At 36.5% G+C, this 20,874-nt stretch overlaps 1 protein-coding gene across 1 annotated transcript in view; it reads right to left on the reverse strand.

The window, feature by feature from the left end:
• CNTN5 (contactin 5) overlaps positions 1-20,874 on the reverse strand; it is a 650,920-nt gene that overhangs the window by 225,779 nt on the left and 404,267 nt on the right. The gene's annotated exons all lie outside the window — the stretch shown is intronic.

The raw sequence follows: 20,874 nt of genomic DNA on the forward strand, positions 1-20,874 counted from the left end.
GAGAAATGCAGGGGTGGATGAAGCTGGAATCAAAATTGCTGGGAGAAATATCAATAACCTCAGATATGTAGATGAAACCACCCTTATGGTAGAAGAACGAAGTGAAGAAGAACTAAGTGAAGAACTAAGGCATCTCTTGATGAAAGTGAAAGAGGAGAGTGAAAAGGTTGGCTTAAAACTCAATATTCAGAAAACTAAGATCATGGTATCTAGTCCCATCACTTCATGGCAAATATATGGGGAAACCATGGAAACAGTGACAGACTTTATTTTCTTGGGCTCCAAAATCACCTCAGATGGTGACAGTAGCCATGAAATTAAAAGAAGCTTGCTCCTTGGAAGAAAAGCTATGTCCGACCTAGACAGCATGTTTAAAAGCAGAGACATTACTTTCTAAAGACATTACTAAAGGTCCATTAAGTCAAAGCTATGGTTTTTCCAGTAGTCATGTATGGATGTGAGAGTTGGACTATAAAGAAAGCTGAGTGCTGAAGAATTAACACTTTTGAACTGTGGAGTTGGAGAAGATTCTTGAGAGTCCCTCAGACAGCAGGAGGGATCCAACCAGTCCATCCTAAAGGAAATCAGTACTGAATGTTCATTGGAAGGACTGACGCTGAAGCTGAAACGCCAATATTTTGGCCACCTGATGTGAAGAACTGACTCATTTGAAAAGCCCCTGATGCTGGGAAAGATTGAAGGCAGGAGAAGGGGATTACAGAGGACAAGATGGTTGGATGGCATCACCAACTCAATGGACATGAGCTTGAGTAAAGTCTGGGAGTTGGTGATGGACAGGGAGGCCTGGCGTGCTGCAGTCCATGGGGTCACAAATAGTCAGACACAACTGAGTAACTGAACTGAGGGGCATTTCACTATCTGGATTTATCGTAATTTATTTATTATTTCATTGTTGATCAATATTTGAGTCATTTTCAGTTTTTTTTCTCTATTACAAACAGTGATTCTATGAATAATGTATTTATCTCCTGATGCACATGTTTAAGAGATTGATTAGGTAATTACATAGAAATAGAATGGCAAAATTCTTAGGTATATGTATCCTTGATATGTAATGACATTATTTCAAGAGTCGTTGTGAAAATATACAATCTCTTCAGCAGATATAAGTTTTCCTCTCACTCCATTGTAACTTGGTATTGTCAGATTATTGACATTTTCTTCCTAATATGGAGGATATATAGAAATGTCAGACTATATTTATTTTTAGATCTGCATTTTCCCAATACTAATCATATTGAGCAATTTTTCCCCTTTGAGTTCCTCTTTTATGAAAACCTTGTCAGGCCTTTTCCAATTTTTCTAGTTTATGTATATGTTTTTTTATTTATTTGTTTTTTGTTTATGTTTTTGTTCTTAATTTTGGATATAAGATCTTTTTTAGTTGTGTGTTTGAAATATCTAAATATCTCATTCCATTCCAAGGTTTATCTTGACACTATATTTAAGGAATATTTTGAAGAACAAAATTCTACAATTTTAATATAAATTTTAAAAAGATCAATCTTCCTCAATAGTTGCTTCCTCCCACTCTTACATTTTTTAAAGGAATTCTTATCTACTCTAAGTTCATGAAAATATTCTCTATTATCTTCCAAAATATTATATATTTAGAGCTTTCATCCACCTGAATATATTTGTTAATATGATTTGAAGTAAGGGTAAAATTTCTGTTTTTTCCCACATGGTATTCAGTTTTGCACTGATTTGCAATTGCACCTTCTCCTTAAATTAAGCACTCATAAATATATGGATCTGTTTTCATTCCTCTAATCTGTAAGCTGATTTGTGTCACAATTTCATTATTTTAATTCTATTCTCTTGTAAAAAAAATAAAACTGTATTATAGTTGTCATTATATTTTACAAGGTATGTTCTTCACCATGTTCTTTTTGTTCCTGAAAATATTGTTCTTGACTTTTTGTACTTCATATAATTTTTGGAATTTGCTTGTCAAATTTCACTTAAGCAAAAACTCACAACCAGAGTTAAAATATGATTGAGATATGTTTTGGTATTGTTATTTTTACAAAATTGAATTTTCAATTCATGAACACAGTATGTTGTGCTGTACTTAGTCACTCAGTCATGCCAGACTGACTCTTTGTGACCCCATGGACTGTAGCCCACCAGGCTCCTCTGTCCATGGGGATTCTCCAGGCAAGAATACTTGAGTGGGATACCATGTACTTCTTCAGGGGATCTTCCCAACCCAGGGACCGAACACAGGTTTCCTGCATTGCAGGCAGATTCTTTACCATCTGAGCCACTAGGGAAGCCTAAGGATACTGGAATGGGTAGTCTATCCAGGGGTCTTCCCAACTGAGCAATCGAACCTGGGTCTCCTGCATTGTAGGCAGATTCTTTACCAGCTGAGCTACCAAGGAAGCCTAAACACAGTATACCACATTTATTTGAAACATCTTTATTGTCTTTGGAAAAAAAATTATTATTTTCCTTCAATAAAGTCTTAATCCTGGGTTCAGGATTCTTTTATCCTGTACTAAATAGTATTCCATTAAAATATTTTAATTTTGCAACCATTTGCTTTAACTATTATATAATTAAACTCTATATGATAAACTTTTTTCTAAAAATGTATCTTTATATTCTTTTGTTTTTCAGTTTAGGCAGATATATGATACAAATAATGAGAGTTTTGTTCTTTTGCTTATATAATCTTTGTACTATATTCTATATTAGAAATACTTCATTATGAGAACTTATTATTTTAATCTTTTAATTTAATTATCAACAATATTCGTATTGGGCTTCCCTCATAGTGCAGTCAGTAAAGAATCTGCCTGTAGTACAGGAAGTCCAGGTTTGATCCCTGAGCAGATAATCCCCTGGAGAAGGAAAAGGCAACCCACTCCAGAATTCTTGCCTGGAAAACCCCATGGACAGAGGAACCTGGTGGGCTGCAGTTCATGGGATCACAAAAAGTCGAGCATGACTGAGTGACTAACACACATAATATGCATATTAAGAAGCTCATGGTAGGATTCATTTAACAAATATAGTAAGAAAATGGTATTTTAAAATATAGTCAAATTGCTATTAATAAAGCCTGAAGGAAATCAACCCTGAATATTCATGGGAAGGACTGATCCTAAGCTAATGCTCTAATACTTTGTCCTCCTGATGCGAAGAGATGACTCATTTGGAAAATACCCTGATGGTGGGAAAGAATAAAGGCAAAAGAAGAGGGTGGCAGAAGACAAGATTGTTAGATAGCATCACCTACTCAATTGACGTGAGTTTGAGCAGATTCTGGGAAACAGTGAAGGCCAGAGAAGCCTGGCACATTGCTTTCCATGGAGCTGCAAAGAGTCAGACATTACTTAATGACAGAAAAATGAAAAACCAAGAACAAATAGTGCTTAGTTCAGAAGTAGATAAACATTTCAACTTTAAGTAGACATGTGCCTGATAGATTTTAAACCTACATGCACTAGAAGCAATACTTATTGTTTGGTATTTTTTTTCCATATTTGAACAAAACAGCATAAAGTAATACAATTTATATATCATTATTAAATTAATTTTAGGGTCTTTTAAATATTTAAGTATTTTTATGCTAGAAAATAAAGTGACCATCAATACCAGATAAAATAATTAGGCATAGTTTTTCCTCAGCAAAAATTTTTACACTCAACAAAATTATGTTCATTTTTTTTAGGTGGAAAACATCTGCATTTATTGGCCAAGGAAGAAAAATTAGTATTCACACCATTTGATTGATAGTAAAGTCACTTGGCTTTTATAACTGTCTATAGAATTTTGACCAACCTAGATAGCATGTTGAAAAGCAGAGACATTACTTTGCCAACAAAGTCCATTCAATCAAGGCTATGATTTTTCCAGTGGTCATGTATGGATGTAAGAGTTGGACTGTGAAGAAAGTTGAGCGCCGAAGAATTGATGCTTTTGAACTGTGGTGTTGGAGAAGACTCTTGAGAGTCCCTTGGACTGCAAGGAGATCCAACCAGTCCATTCTGAAGGAGATCAGCCCTGGGATGTCTCTGGAAAGAATGATTCTAAAGCTGAAACTCTAGTACTTTGGCCACCTCATGTGAAGAGTTGACTCACTGGAAAAGACTTTGATGCTGGGAGGGATTGGGGGCAGGAGGAGAAGGGGACGACTGAGGATGAGATGGCTGGATGGCATCACGGACTTGATGGACGTGAGTCTGAGTGAACTCCGGGAGTTGGTGATGGACAGGGAGGCCTGGCGTGCTGTGATTCATGGGGTCACAAAGAGTCAGACATGACTGAGCAACTGAACTGAACTGAACTTATAGAATTTGAAAATCTTTATCATTTCTTTTAAACAACAATGAATATAAGATGGATCAAAGTAATTATATATAAATTTTTGTCACATATTTTGATCAATTTGGGGGTAAGATAATAAATATCAGCATTTCCTTATATTCGAGTAAATAAATGGAATTTTGAAAATTTTAAATGTGTCCATTATCATCAAAAATTTTACATGACTTTTTGTTTAAAATTGAATATTTTTATAAAGTGCTTGTGATCCAAAAAAATAATGTTGTTATGATTATTATCTAGGAAGTCAAAAGTAATAGTTAATCTAGTCTGCAATTCTGAGAAAATTATTGAAATTTAACTGATTATGCAAACTTGCTATCTAATAGTGTTAAAGTTGAAATCCTATCATAAAAGCAACACAAATATTATGTAAATGATTTGGCTGGTTCAAGTTTGATTACCTGAAATCCTAGGTGGATTCTAAGTTTAGAATATTTGCTTAATTGCCCTGGCCCTTTATTGTTTCCCATAAATTGGAAAGAATAGAAAATTACATTTTTATTATTTCCTTTTTGCTCATCTTTATGAGAATATTTTCTGTGGTAAGCTATTAAAAATTAATGCTTTAGGTATAGAAACAGTCTGCCGTATCCTCTCCCTTAGCTGTCTCCTCCTTTGGGAAGAGCATGCACATGCAGGGGAGGCAATTAATCCTTAGTTTCTGTGTGATCTTTGGCAGATTACTTAACTTTCTGAACCTCAGTTTCCTCATCGGTAAAACAGGATTATTGTAATCTACTTTGGTGGGTTTGTATTATAGATGACATCATGCACACAGAGTAGTCATTTAAAACAAGTCATTAATAAAAAATAACAATAATAATAATGTTAATTGGTGAACATTGATTAAAAGTAGTGCAAAACTTCTGACAGGTATTTATAAGTATTGAAGATATTCAGATGCCTTTAGTAGAAGGGACTAAAAGTGCAGTTTTCATTGTGGGAATATCATAGGGAATGATAAACCAATTCTCTTCAATCTATAGATACTTATTGATCATACACTGGGCACTTTCATTATAGCTCCATCTGGCCTTCTTCAGGAGCACACTGACATTAAGGTTACTTCCCTGTGCCCATGGATGCGTGTTTTTTATTTAGTGTGTTTGTGTGTGTGTGTGGAGTGAGATATTATTTGCTGTTTGTTTTTCTGGCAGTAAATACATTCAGAACTGCTTAGAACAGGGAGTGGGAGGCCCAAATTCCAGGCTCTGCCACTAACTAATCAGGGTTTAAGCAGTTCACTTTAAAACATCTGTGTCTGTTTCTAACAATTATGTTTTGGAACTTTACACAATGCACCAAACCTTGTTGCATTATCTTTACCTAAAAATCCTAAAAAATCAGCACCTAGTGAAAAGAAACCTTCGAGGTTAAGGCAGAGAAGAAGACAAATGAGTGCCTATGGAAGTCACAGCCATTCAGGTGGCCCCATCACAGCCAGGGCAAGGAGGGAAGAAGCTCGAGCGGTGATTCCACTTAGAGGGTCAAGGCTAAATATCACTCATTTCCTCCAGGAATAAAATTGTGGCCAAAGGGTATATGGTTAAAGTCATATTTTGAAGGGTTAAGCATTTCAAAAAAACTAGCAGACAGGCTCAGGAGAGAATTCTGACTGAAAGATAGTATTAAACAGAGCAGGCCAGAGCACTGGCTTTAGTTTTTTTTTTTTTTTTAATTTTATTTTTATCACTAGCTTTAACCACCTGCCAAGAACTTTCCATATAGGAATAAAGACATATTATATCCAGGAAGATAAGAGATTCCCAAACCTATTAGAATGAGATATTTCAAAATACTTTAGGCATAAAAAAATAAGTAGCAGTCAATCTCTTCTGGAAATGTATACTCATTTGCTTTGAGTTGAGGGAAAATGTTTCTATTTAAATTGGCTAAGAATATTTAGTAAAAGGTAGAAAACAGGCATAGCTGGAACAGATTTAAGGACCTGGTGTGAGAATAAAAGTGTAGTAACTAAGTTGGTAACATTTGCTTAAATTAAAGGAGGGAACTCATTTAGAATTGTGCGATTATTTGTACCAGGTAACTTGCCCAGTGAGGAATAAATCCAGTTCAAGCCGAGTTCTTAAAAGGGGTGCCCATTAGGTGGCTTGCCCTGTGGGCTCAAAAATCTTCATTTCCGTATTCCTCTAGGTGCTGCTGATCCTCATAATTCCAATTTCAAACAAACCACTCTCTGCACATCATTTCTTAACCTTCAAGCTCAGTCTCACTAAAATTCCTACACTGTTTTGAAATGTGCAGATATCTATTAATGTGATACCCTGATCTCACCACCTTCTCACAGTCCCTCCAGCCTGATTTCCTCACATTGTCTTATCTCCGCTTTGAGTTTATGGTCACTCATTGAACTCACTTTTCTGTAAGCATATGCTTGTCTGCCTCTCATTTTATTACACCCATACACAAATACCATTGGGGATAAATTCAATCAGCCATCAATCCTTGCTTTTGCCTGTTGATGTACTGGTCTCTCCCATTTAGCAGAGTGTACTTTGAGCTTATCAGGTAACTAAACACCCACAGAGAGTGTATGTTCTCAATTGAATATATAACAGTCTACAGAAAAACTTCAGTTTAAGGTCAGGTCAGTCCACCAAGAGGTGGGCAAGGGCAGCAGGGTCAGAAAATACACACACACGAACAAAGGGAGTTAGCTGATCCATCATTCCTATCTGGCAGTTGTAAACTTTGCTTCTTTTCAGTGAATACCCTGTTTACTGTCTTTGAAAGGGTTATATTAGTTAAAGTCTGCAAAGGCAGGAAAAAGAGAAAGAGATGATTAGTATTTGTCTTTCAGATTTAAGCATGAGTTAAAGTACAAACTGTGGTACGTGCATCCAGCTAGGTCTCCATGGCATGTAGCCATTATAGCATCTCTTAAAGTTCTATTACCTTCCCCATTTATCAAAGGTGATTTGGAGGCTTAAGACCAAACAACTCATTGGCAGAATTTGTATGAGAACTTAGTCAGGTCTCTGAAAGCTGCAGTGGTTCAGTGTGCTGCGTTTTATTAGAAATAAAGGGACAAGAGTTAAAATTTTTTAAAATCATCAGTATATGGATTGTTGTTTAGTTGCTAAGTCACGTCTGACTCTTTTGCAACCCCATGGACTGTAGCCTGTCTCCTTTTGTCCATGGGGTTTTCCAGTCAAGAATACTGGACTGTTTTTGCTGTTACCTTCTCCAGGGGATCTTCCCAACCCAGGATCGAACCTACAATTCCTGCATTGTGGGCAGATTCTTTACCACTGAGCCACCTAGGAAGCCCAAGTATATGGATAAGATATTGTTTAAAACAGAAATGCCAGAGCCTATGAATGAGTTAAAAAGCTATGAGTTGGCTCTTTCCACAAAAGAGAGAGACCAAAAAAAAAAAAAAAAAAAGATGAATCTTTTAAAAAAAGAAAAACTGTAATTTGAAAAGGTCTTATTTATAAGAAATTGATTTTAAAATGCCATGGGATGTTTTGAGGGTACTTAACACATACCTTCTTCCCTGCAGGTTTTCAACAATTAAGAAATATGGACTAGGATCTCCAGCAGCCCTGCCTTACTCCAGAACTAATTTTGAGAGAGGTTGGCAAAAGAGGCAGATGAAGAGAGGCTGTTGTTTTTCATGCTAAAGAGTTTGGACTTTATTCTGTAGGGAGGGAGAGATGAGGAGAGTTATAAAGATATGATGATATTTACATTTCAAATATAGTAATATTCTATTAGGGTGATCATTTCATTGAAATAGCCCAGGAAAAATTGAGGAAGATCTAAATTATAGGAAATGGTGAGGATGGAGGCTGTAGCTTATATTTTATTTTTCATATTGTATAGTTCAGAATGTTGTATGTATAGTGCTAACATTTAATAAATTTCTGTTAATGTATTTTCATATACTGTCCATAACATTTAAAAATCAAATTGCCTAATCATTTATATACCTTCATATTAGCCTTAATTTTAAAATATATTATGGAAAAATGAATTTATCTTGTACATAAAATGGCCAGAGAGTCTTTCTAAGTATATCATGATATTTTCAACATTGAATATGATCTAGTGAGGTAGTAATTCCATATTCTGTGACACATTTATTTATGTAATGTAGCTGTTTCTCAGCTGCTTCAGTCACGTTCAACTCTTTGCAACCCAATGGACTGTAGCCCACCAGGCTCCTTCGTCCATGGAATTCTCCGGGCAAGAATACTGGAGTGGGTTGCCATGCCCTCCTCCGGGGGATCTTCCTGACCCAGGGATCAAACCCATGTCTCCTGCATCTCCTGAGCTGAAGGCAGATTCTTTACCACTGAGCCCTTATTTATATAACAGAGTGACATAAACCTTATTTTGTCATTACAAAGCTAAGATACAACAGCAGAGATCAAAACTTCAAACAATGAGGGGATGTTTCCCAAGAGAAGCAGCATTTCTATAATGATAGTTTCTTCCCTCCTTATAATAAAAATAATAGATAAAACATGAATTATATTCAAAGGTTGTGTGTGTATTACTTCTTAGAAAATTTAGCAGTGATGTATATTCAGAATAGTATATATGGAAATTAAATGTACATAGAAGAAAATAAAGATCTTATATAATTCCCCATGCAGATATAATCGCTGTCTACATTTTGATCTATTTTCTTCCAGTATGTAATGAAAGTTATTTATATAAGAAAAATTGTAATAGAATCTCTTCTAACCAAGTTCCAAATTTTAAATCTTTCAATATTATTATTCATTATTTCTCTTATAAGGAACCAAAAGTTTCTTTTATGGGCTAGAAAATGTGCATGTTTCTATCTGTACCACTGTATTTGCTATGTTTATAGAGAAGGCAAAAGACATTTCTTCCTCTTTACTTAAATATTAAATCTCATCATGCTTACACTGAAATCTCTCATATATTAAACTCTTCTACTCTTCTACATCTTCTATGATGTCTGATAGTGGCCAATAATTTAATGAGTAAATCATCATTATTAGAGAAAAGCTATGAATAGAGTGATCAGGAGACAATCACAGAACTGTTTCACGGACCAAAAGCTCTTCAGGCCTCTTGTGGTCTGTGATCATGCTATCTTCCATCCCTGTCACTTGAGCATGTTTATTGAGAGAGCCTAACCCTGTCTGCTTAGAATGGCAGGATTCTTGAGACCCAAATCCCAAAGGTGCCTGATATTACAGACCATGTAGGCTAAAGTGGGTCAATAAGCCTTCCTGTAATCTCTCTTTCATCAGTAAGATGATAGCAACGGCTGAGAGAATTGAAAGAAAACCAGTGATCGCAAAGCACTTTGCAAATACAAGTTCTTAATTGACTCGTCATTAAGGAAACCTGTTAGGCAATGAGGACTCCCAGAAGGCTCCTGTCAAGTCACAGTTTTTATCTAAATAAAACACATGCTGCCCATGTGTCAGACAAACAACTCCCAGGGCAAGGGTTACTCTTCAGAAGCTTAAACCCATTACCAAATGGGCCAGAGGTCTAAAAATGCCATCCCAGTGCATGCCAGAACATGCCTCTGTTCGATAAGGACATGTGTGATTGGTGATTGGGACACAGATAGCCTTATTTTTCTCAATGGTAACAATGACAAGAGCTAATATTTATTTGGCACTGAGTGCCAGTTTCATTGCTAAGTGCTTTCACGCATAATCATATTTAATTTTCACAAGAACTCTATGAAGTAGGCACTTTTACCCCCATTTCACATATGTCAACATGATAGATTAGTGGGATCATCCATCCTCAAGAGCATTGCTTCAATAATTCTCTCTTTATTCTGTGTAACCATCAGTTTCTTCCCCTGCTTTCTGTTCCAAACTCCAAAAAACTCTGTTAATGATGGTCCCCAACTTAACGATGCTTCAACTTGATTTTTGCTTTTGGTATTATTATTACTTTAATGAAATATAGCTTATTTACAATGTTATGTTAGTTTTAGGAGTACAACAGAAGGATTCAGTTATACATATGTATTTTTTCAGGTTCCTTTCCTTTATGCTGCTGCTGCTAAGTCACTTCAGTCGTGTCTGACTCTATGCAACCCCCATGGACGGCAGCCCACCAGGCTCCCCCGTCCCTGGGATTCTGCAGGCGCGAACTCTGGAGCGGGGTGCCATTTCCTTCTCCAATGTGTGAAAAGTGAAAGTGAAGTTGCTCAGTCGTGTCCGACTCTTAGCGACCCCATGGACTGCAGCCCACCAGGCTCCTCCGTCCATGGGATTTTCCAGGCAAGAGTACTGGAGTGGGGTGCCATTGTCCTCTCTTATAGATGATTATAAAGTAAGTAAATGTCGCTCAGTCATGTCCGACTCTTTGCGACCCCATGGATTGTAGCCTAACCAGGCTCCTCCGTCCGTGGAATTTTCCAGGCAAGAGTACTGGGGTGGGTTGCCATTTTCTTCTCCAGGAGATCGTCCCAACCTAGCGACTGAACCCAGGTCTCCCGCGTTGTAGGCAGACGCTTTACCATCTGAGCCACCAGAGAAGTCACATGGATTATTATAAAATACTGGCTATTGTTTCCATGATTTTTCAACTACAATTTTTCAACTTTACAATGGTGTAAAAGTGATATGCCTTCACTAGATTTTAATCAAATTTTGAATTTGATTTCAAAGCTCCAAAATTTCAAAGTATGAAAAAATCAGATTTTGAATTTTGCTGTCTTTTCTGGACTAGTGATATACAGTACAATACTCTCTGATGGTAGGTAGTGGCAGCTCCTACTGAACCACATGATTCCAAGGGTAAACCACCTTACACTTAAAAGCATTCTATACTCATATAATCATTATGCTTTTCACTTTCAGTTCGGTATACAATAAATTACTTGAGATTTCCAACACTTTAGTATAAAATAAGATTCATATTAGTTGATTTCACACACATGTAGGTAAATGCAAGTGTTCTGAGTACATTTAAGCCAGGCCAGGCTAAGCTAAGATGTTCTGTAGGTTAGGTATCACATGTATTACATGCATTTTTTTATTTAGGATATTTTCAACTTATCATGGGCTTATCAGGATATAACTCCACTATAAATTAAAGATCCGTACTTGCTTCTCCTAACAATTCTCCTCCCATTCTTTCTTGCAACTGCTCCAATCACACTTTTGTCTCTGACACTATAACTTCTCCTGTCAACTGAATTACACCTTATTAAAAGTTTATAGTCAAATCTCTGTCCTCATTTTACTTTATCTACCAGCATCATTGGCACAAGGTGTCTCTTTCTTTCTTTCTTTTTTAAGACTTTTTTTATGTCCTTATTGAATTTGTTGCAATATTGTTTTTATGTTTGGTGTTTGGGGCAGGAGGCATGTGGGATCTTGGTTCCCCTTCACGGATCTTTGAAGATCTTCAAATTTTGAAGTGCTCTACTTCTAAAAACTCTGTTCCACCAATACTTACTTCTTTCACTCACTGAACACCAGTCACACTAATTTTTTTGCTGTTTATCAAATAAGCAGGAATTTTTTGATCATGCTATATGAATTAGAAATATTTATAAATATTAGATATATTTATCTACTTTCTGGCACTCTTTATTTCATTTACCCTAATTTATTTTCTCTTCATTATGTTTAACACAATTTGATCAATTTCAAACTTTAAAAAATGTATGGATTCATCCAGTGAAATATAAATTATTTGATACAGAGACTTTTCTTTGTTCACTGCTGAGTTTCCAGCACCAAGAAAAATATCTGTCTGATAGTGAGCATTCCATAAATATTTATTGAATGAATGAACTACAACTCAGAAATGTTTATCATGAATATCATTCATTTTCCTTAGTGCCAGATCTGTGTATAACCAATTGCCTACAGGAGTTTTACAGATGTACATTCCAAAGTGACCCATAAATCAAATCCCTTCATAGCCTGCTCTTTTTCTTATCTCTTATATTTATTTTCCTATCTTAGGAAATGGCACCTCAATCCAATCTGAACCTGTATAACTATCTCTTTCTCACTTGTATGTTCCATTATCCAGTTTATCCACCAAGTTGTGTTAATTCTACCTCTTCAACATTCCTCATTTGTTTTTTATTCTTTAAGTTCACTGCTAGTGTCAATATTTAGAGACACATTATTCTCACCTAGATATTTATAATATCCTTTTAACTAATATTTGACTCTCTTTTCAACTCTCTCAAATCCATCCTTTGTACTATTGGCAGAATAATTACTATAAATACAGACACTGCTTTGCTCTCTTTACATTTATATCATCCTTTGCATACTTTTGCAAAAAGTATTTTGTAACAAGTACTTTTTACAGTGTATGTCAATTAATTGTTTCTTCATTGTATTTTCCCATAAACTTGACAATACATTGTAAATTAGCAGTGGAACTGAAGCTCATAGAGATAAACTGATTTGACCAAGTTCTAAGTGACTAGATTTCAGTTTTGTGATTTCTACTCCAGGACACTTCATTCATATAAATATACTTTTTCAATGAGAAAGATCTTATTTAAGAAATATTATATAGATAAGTTGAGATAGTTGCTAAACCAAAAAAAAATTCTCTTTTAATTTAATCATCTGGATATTTCTGATGACACTGTGTTTATTATATAATTTTTTTCTTTCTTCCCCAGGAGAGTACCAGTAATTACAAGAGCACCTGAAAACACAGCTGATGTTCAAAAAATGCTTTTTCAATGAATCAATAAGTTATTGAATGATTTCTAATGTTTCTGATTTGAAACAAATTTACACTTGAGATATGTGAATTTAGTAGCTAACACTAGGAATTTCACAATATAGGTTTCCCATACAGGTATAGCAGCCTGAATATTTAGATGGAAATTTAATTTTATTTTATATAACTTTCCTGTTATTCATATGTTTTCACACAGTGTTTATACTGGCAAACCTAGAAGGTATTATGGGTTCTGTTACAGACTACCACAGGCGAATAGTTCAATAATGTGTCTCACATGAATTTTTTTTTTAATTTTCCACTGCATATAAAAGTTATGTTTACACTAGACTGTAGTCTATTAAGTTTGCAATAGCATTATGTCTAATAAAGCAATGTAATTGCTTTAATTTAACAATACTTTGTTGCTAAAAAATGTTAGGGCTTCCCCAGTAGTTTAGCAGTACTACGATGCAGGAGCCACAGGAGACACAGGTTTGATCCCTGGATCAAGAAGATCTCCTGGAAGAGGGAATGGCAATCCACTCCATATTCTCGCCTGGAGAATCCCCATGGACAGAGGAGCCTGGGGAGCTATAGTCCATAGGGTTTGTAAGAGTCAGACACTACTGAAGCAACTTAGCACGAACACACACACAAAAATGCTAACCATTATCTGAGTCTTTAGCAACTGCAGTATATTTTGGCTAGTACAGTACCTTACTTAGATGTGGTGGCTGCTAACTAATTGTGATGGTTGCTGAAGTTTGGTTGTGGCAATTGCTTCTTTCTTTTTCTTTTTTTTATTGAATGAAAACTTCTTTACATTCTACAGTGCTTTACAATTATCAAAAGTTTCACACACATGATTTTGTATAATCCCACAATAACCTTCTTTTGACAATTTCTTAAAATAAGACAGCAATGAAGTTTGCCACAGTGATTGACTTTTTCTTTCATAAATGACTTCCTGGTAGCATGCACTGCTGTTTCATTACCCATAGTAGAATATCTTTCAACATTGGAGTCAGTCCTCTCAAATCCAATTGTTGCTTTACTAACTGAGTTTATTTGATATTCTGAAGCATTTGATATTATTTCCATTTTCATTGCATCTTTATCTTAAGTAAATTCCATCTCAAGATACCAATGTCTTTGCTTATTCATAGGAAGCAGTTCCTTAACCACTGAAGTTTTTTCATGAACTTGCAGAATTCAGACACATCTTCAGGCTCCACTTCTAAACTAACTCTCTTGCTATTTCAACACTTGTAGTTACTTCCTCCACTGAAGTCTTAAACTCCTTAAAGTTATCCATGAGGGTTGAAATCCACTGCTTCAAATTCCTGTTACTGCTGACATTTTGACCTCATCACAAAAATCACAAATTTTCTTCATGGGATCTAGAATAGTAAATCTTTCCAGAGGTTTTCAATTTTCATTACTTGCTCAGATCCATCGATGTTAGTTACAGCTTTATGAAGTGTATTTTTTAAAGAGTTGAAAGCTAACATTTCCCCATGATCCATGGGCTGCAGAGTGGATTTCATGCTAGCAGGCAGGAAAATAACAGAAATCTCATTGTACATCTCCACTGGAGCTTTTGGGTGATCAAGTGCCTTGTCAATGCACAGTCATATTATTAATATGAAAGGAATCTTTTTTTTTTTTTTTTGAGTAAGAGATTTCAAGAATGGGCTTACACTTTTCAGTTAAATATGCTGTAAACATGTGTGCTGTCATCCAGGCTTTGTTGTTCCACTTATAGAACGTAGACAGAGTACATTTCGCCTAATTCTTTAGCCTAAGATTTTCAGAATTGTAAATGAACATTGGCTTCAGCCAAGTCACTAGTTTCATTAGCCCCTAACAAGGGAGTCAGCTTGTCCTTTGAAGCTTTGAAACAAGGCATTGACCTCTCTCTAGTTATGAAGGTTCTAGACAGCAACTTCTTCCAGCTGAAAGCTGTTTCATCCTACACTGAAATCTACACAGTGTAGACAATCTACACAGTTGTCTGAGCTATTTTTATTATTTATCTTAGCTAGATCTCCTGGAAATCTCTGGAAGCATCCCTATCACCATTTGCTACTTCCCCTTGCACATTTAAGTTATGGAAATATAACTTCCTTGCCCAAACCTCATAAAACAGACAAACAAACAAACAAAACACTTCAAACATTTTTTTCTGCAGCATCCTCACTGCTCTGTGTTCAAACATTTTTTTCTGCAGCATCCTCACTGCTCTGTGTTTATAGAATGAAAGACACTTAGGGTCATGTTCTGGATTAGATTTTTACTTCAGCGAATATTGTGGTTGATTTGATCATCTATTCTCCGTATCAGCAATAAGGCTGTTTCATTTTCTTTTTATTCACGTGTCAACTTTCCTTGATTTCGGTGTTGACCATCTGATGATGTTCATGTGTAGAGTCTTCTCTTGTGTTGTTGGAAGAGGGTGTTTGCTATGACCAGTGCATTTTCTTGGCAAAACTCTCAGTCTTTGCCCTGCTTCATTCCGCATTCCAAGGCCAAATTTGCCTGTTACTCCAGGTGTTTCTTGACTACCTACTTTTGCATTCCAGTCCCCTATAATGAAAAAGACATCTTTTTTGGGTGTTAGTTCTAAAAAGTCTTGTAGGTCCTCATAAAACCGTCAACTTCAGCTTCTTCAGCATTACTGGTTGGGGCATAGACTTCAATAACTGGACACATGGACATACACATGGACATGTCCACATCACCAGATGGTCAACACCGAAATCAGATTGATTATGTTCTTTGCAGCCAAAGATGGAAAAGCTCTATACAGTGAACAAAAACAAGACCAGGAGCTGACTGTGGCTAAGATCATGAACTCCTTATTACCAAATTCAGACTCAAATTGAAGAAAGTAGGGAAAACCGCTAGACCATTCAGGTATGACTTAAATCAAATCCCTTATGATTATACAGTGGAAGTGAGAAATAGATTTAAGGGCCTAGATCTGATAGATAGAGTGCCTGATGAACTATGGAATGAGGTTCATGACATTGTACAGGAGACAGGGATCAAGACCATCCCCACGGAAAAGAAATGCAAAAAAGCAAAATGGCTGTCTGGGGAGGCCTTACAAATAGCTGTGAAAAGAAGAGAGGCGAAAAGCAAAGGAGAAAAGGAAAGATATAAGCATCTGAATGCAGAGTTCCAAAGAATAGCAAGAAGAGATAAGAAAGCCTTCTTCAGCAATCAGTGCAAAGAAATAGAGGAAAAGAACAGAATGGGAAAGACTAAAGATCTCTTCAAGAAAAGTAGAGATACCAAGGGAACATTTCATGCAAAGATGGGCTCGATAAAGGACAGAAATGGTCTGGACCTAACAGAAGCAGAAGATATTAAGAAGAGGTGGCAAGAATACATGGAAGAACTGTACAAAAAAGATCTTCATGACCCAGATAATCATGATGGTGTGATCACTAATCTAGAGCCAGACATCTTGGAATGTGAAGTCAAGTGGGCCTTAGAAAGCATCACTATGAACAAAGCTAGTGGAGGTGATGGAATTCCAGTTGAGCTCTTTCAAATCCTGAAAGATGATGCTGTGAAAGTGCTGCACTCAATACGTCAGCAAATTTGGAAAACTCAGCAGTGGCCACAGGACTGGAAAAGGTCAGTTTTCATTCCAATCCCAAAGAAAGGCAATGCAAAAGAATGCTCAAACTACCGCACGATTGCACTCATCTCACATGCTAGTAAAGTAATGCTCAAAATTCTCCAAGCCAGGCTTCAGCAATATGTGAACCGTGAACTCCCTGATGTTCAAGCTGGTTTTAGAAAAGGCAGAGGAACCAGAGATCAAATTGCCAACATCCACTGGATCATGGAAAAAGCAAGAAATTTCCAGAAAAACATCTATTTCTGCTTTATTGACTATGTCAAAGCCTTTGACTGTGTGGATCACAATAAACTGTGGAAAATTCTGAAAGAGATGGGAATACCAGACCACCTAACCTGCCTCTTGAGGAATCTGTATGCAGGTCAGTAAGCAACAGTTAGAACTGGACATGGAACAACAGACTCGTTCCAAATAGGAAAAGGAGTACGTCAAGGCTATATATTGTCACCCTGCTTATTTAACTTCTATGCAGAGTACATCATGAGAAACGCTGGACTGGAAATAACACAAGCTGGAATCAAGATTGCCGGGAGAAATATCAATAACCTCAGATATGCAGATGACACCACCCTTATGGCAGAAAGTGAAGAGGAGCTAAAAAGCCTCTTGATGAAAGTGAAAGAGGAGAGCGAAAAAGTTGACTTAAAGCTCAACATTCAGAAAATGAAGATCATGGCATCTGGTCCCATCACTTCATGGGAAATAGATGGAGAAACAGTAGAAACAGTGTCAGTCTTTATTTTTTTGGGCTCCAAAATCACTACAGATGTTGACTGCAGCCATGAAATTAAAAGACGCTTACTCCTTGGAAGAAAAGTTATGACCAACCTAGATAGAATATTCAAAAGCAGAGATATTACTTTGCCAACTAAGGTCCGTCTAGTCAAAGCTATGATTTTTCCTGTGGTCATGTATGGATGTGAGAGTTGGACTGTGAAGAAGGCTGCGCGCCGAAGAATTGATGCTTTTGAACTGTGGTGTTGGAGAAGACTCTTGAGAGTCCCTTTGACTGCAAGGAGATCCAACCAGTCCATTCTGAAGGAGATCAACCCTGGGATTTCTTTGGAAGGAATGATGCTAATGCTGAAGCTTCAGTACTTTGGCCACCTCATGCGAAGAGTTGACTCATTGGAAAAGATTCTGATGCTGGGAGGGATTGGGGGCAGGAAGAGAAGGGGACGACCGAGGATGAGATGGATAGAATGCATCTCGGACTCGATGGACGTGAGTCTGAGTGAACTCTGGGAGGCAGTGATGGACAGGGAGGCCTGGCGTGCTGCGATTCATTGGGGTCACAAAGAGTTGAAGCAACTGACCAACTGAACTGAACTGAACTAACTTTCCTTGAAGAACTTTCCCTCCGCCTTTACAACTTCACTGTTTGGCACAACATGCCAAGCTTTCAGCCTATCTTGGTTTTTGATGTGCTATTCCTTACTAAGCTTAATCATGTCTAGTTTTTTATTTAAAGTGAGAAACCTGCAATTTTTTCTTTTATGTAAACATTCAGAAGCCATTTCATTATCATTGTTTCTCCGGGCATACAGAAGTTGAAGGAAAGAGAAATAGACAGGGGACAAAATGTCAGTGGTGCAGTCAGAACATACATAACATCGATCACTGAAGTTTGCCATCTTATTTGGGTAAAGTGGTGCCCTAAAACAATTACAATAGTAAGAGCAAAGATCACTGACCTAAGAGTACTCTAACTAATATAATGATAATGAAGATATTTGATATACTAAGAGAATACCTATAATATGACTCAGAGACATGAAGTGAGCAAATGCGACTGGAAAAAATCACACTATCATACTTGTTCAATGCAAGGTTGCCCCAAAACTTCCATTTGTAAAAAGTACAATCTCTGTAAAGCATAACTAAGGTAAAGAACAATAAAACAAGGTGTGCCTGTATATAAAATCAAAATGGAAAATAGGGAAAATCTTTAGTAAAATATAAAGTTTCTGCACTCAAAATCTTTCATGTGCCATATATTTTTGTGCCATTTTTCCTGGAATATACATTTTAATTATATTATATATGTGTATATATATTATATGGGCTTCACAGGTGGCACAGTGGTAAAAAAAATCGACCTGTCAGTGCAGAAGGTTTAAGAGATGTGTGTTTGATCCCTGGTTCAGGATGATTCCCTGGAGTAGGAAATGGCAACCCTCTCCAAGGACAGAGGAGTTGGTGGGCTACAGGTCATGAACTCACAGTTGGACATGACTGAGCACAAACACACATGCACATATATATTATATATACATATATATACATATATATATATATATTCATTTTTGATTTCCTCACTTTTCCTTGCAGGTATAGACATGGAATCACATCACTAATGACCCTTCTTGATATAAAACCTGAATAAGAATGGAAAGATGAAAAAAATTGTCTTTTCCCAGTTGTTTCGTATCTTGTGTATTTCTCTCTCTCTTTTTTTTTTTTAAGTTTAGCAAACCAAGCAGGTACCCTTTATAACTGAAAGGTGTCAGTCAACATAAATACTTCCTGGTTTAAAAGAGATATATTTTGTTTGTTTGAAAATGTGATCATCCTCTTATCTTTGTTTAGAAGAAGTTTTAAAAGAGATGAAAACATACCTGTGGCTCTCCAGGCAGTAAAAAGCAGTAATTTATTTGCTTTTATTATACATAACATTATTATATAGACTAATAATAATCATAAAAATAACAGAGAATAAAATAAGACTGCACCTGTAAATTATTTTATCCAGTATTGAATATATAAACCTCAATAGAAGTAGAACAAATTTCATTTTACTTTTTCAAAGTAAATTAAGAGAAAAGCAAAAGAACCAGCATAAGCCAGATAGATGTCTGTCAGACTCTCAGTGTAGATACAGATGAATGTGTGATCTTTAAAAAAGTTGGGGAATATCACTGTCATAAGGAGTGATATATGAAAAAAAATTATTTCCATTAATATTGAATAGAAGAATTGAAATGGCAGGTCTTGAATACCATATTCAAAAGCAAGGTATCTCAAATTCCTAAGGCCAATATTATCACAATGGTTGTTCTTCTGTACCTTTACTTTGACAATCTTGGTTTTAATCTCATCTTTAATGACACATCTATTTTCCTAATTCAACTAAAGATTATGCTAAAGTTAAGACAATAATGAATGATCTATAGATGAAGAATATCATTTTTATAGACCTGAAATATACACTGAAATTCCAGATAAAGATGACAAATAATGTCACATCAGTTCAGTTCAGTTCAGTCGTTCAGTTGTGTCCGACTCTTTGCGACCCCATGAATCGCAGCACACCAGGCCTCCCTGTCCATCACCGACTCCCGGAGTTCACTCAAACTCACGTCCATTGAGTCCGTGATGCCATCCAGCCATCTCATCCTCTGTCATCCCCTTCTCCTCCTGCCCCCAATCCCTCCCAGCATAGAGTCTTTTCCAATGAGTCAACTCTTCGCATGAGGTGGACAAATTACTGGAGTTTCAGCTTTAGCATCATTCCTTCCAAAGAACACCCATGGCTGATCTCCTTTAGAATAGACTGGTTGGATCTCCTTGCAGTCCAAGGGACTCTCAAGAGTCTTCTCCAACACCACAGTTCAAAAGCATTAATTCTTCCATGCTCAACTTTCTTCACAGTCCAACTCTCACATCCATACATGACCACTGGAAAAACCATAGTCTTGACTAGATGGACCTTAGTTGGCAAAGTAATGTCCCTGCTTGTATTCAATAATTTACAAGCAGAGAGTTGACTAGACAATACCCAGGAAACACCAGAGATATATCCAACAAAGAAGCTGAGGAACTATTATTTAGAACCAGCCTGTAAGTTATGATTGAAACCAAATAGAAACAAGAGATTGCTGATATTATTTGAGTTTATGAACTTTAAAAAAATTATGAAATAACACTAGCAAGTGTAAGTGTGATGATAGACACATTTACTTGTCAGAACAGAGTCCAGTGAAAGTAACAATGTCAAAAAGCAGTAGTGTGACTTCTCTGGTGGTCCAGTGAATAAGAATCTGTCTTTGTCATGCAGGGAGTGTGCTGTACTGTGCTTAGTCACTCAGTTGTGTCTGACTCTCTGCAATCACATGGACTGTAGCCCTCCAGGTTTCTCTGTCCATGGGATTCTCCAGGCAAGAATACTGGAGTGGGTTGTCATTTCC

Source organism: Oryx dammah, unplaced genomic scaffold (assembly GCF_014754425.2).
Source record: "Oryx dammah isolate SB20612 unplaced genomic scaffold, SCBI_Odam_1.1 HiC_scaffold_17, whole genome shotgun sequence".
NCBI classification, from domain to species: domain Eukaryota; kingdom Metazoa; phylum Chordata; class Mammalia; order Artiodactyla; family Bovidae; genus Oryx; species Oryx dammah.